This window comes from Fulmarus glacialis, unplaced genomic scaffold (genome assembly GCF_000690835.1).
Source record: "Fulmarus glacialis isolate BGI_N327 unplaced genomic scaffold, ASM69083v1 scaffold25892, whole genome shotgun sequence".
NCBI lineage: Eukaryota > Metazoa > Chordata > Aves > Procellariiformes > Procellariidae > Fulmarus > Fulmarus glacialis.
In genome coordinates this window covers 7,964-8,295 of record NW_009198910.1, presented here as the reverse complement: position 1 = coordinate 8,295, position 332 = coordinate 7,964, and the positions used below count along the sequence as shown (strand labels likewise).

The following is a 332-nucleotide window of genomic DNA, read 5'->3' as shown; positions in this document are numbered from 1 at the left end:
AAAATGCAAACAAAACAGGGAATTGAACTGTTTATCTTCTTTGGGAAAGCGCCATAGGCAGAGCAGGGTGCTGTCTGACACGGCTACCTTTCTGGAAGAATGCTAATTCTAGATGACACAATTGTTTAATGTTGCACGGGTAAACAAGAAGCCAACGGTATGAGCTCACTGGAAGGAGGGAATCGGCGTATGCGTGTGGAGCGGGATGTTGACGCTCACGGGCAATGGGGATTTCTTTCCTGGGGCTTGGTCCAGCTCCGCTGCAGGGCTTGGAGGTCCCCTGCCACCCTGGGGCACGCTCTTACCCCTCCCCAGGCGTTCCTCTTCTCCGA

General features: G+C 53.3%; 1 protein-coding gene across 1 annotated transcript in view; it reads left to right on the top strand.

Annotated features, from left to right (window-relative positions):
• Positions 1-332, top strand: part of GATAD2B (GATA zinc finger domain containing 2B) — a 15,243-nt gene that overhangs the window by 7,335 nt on the left and 7,576 nt on the right. The window lies entirely within an intron of this gene.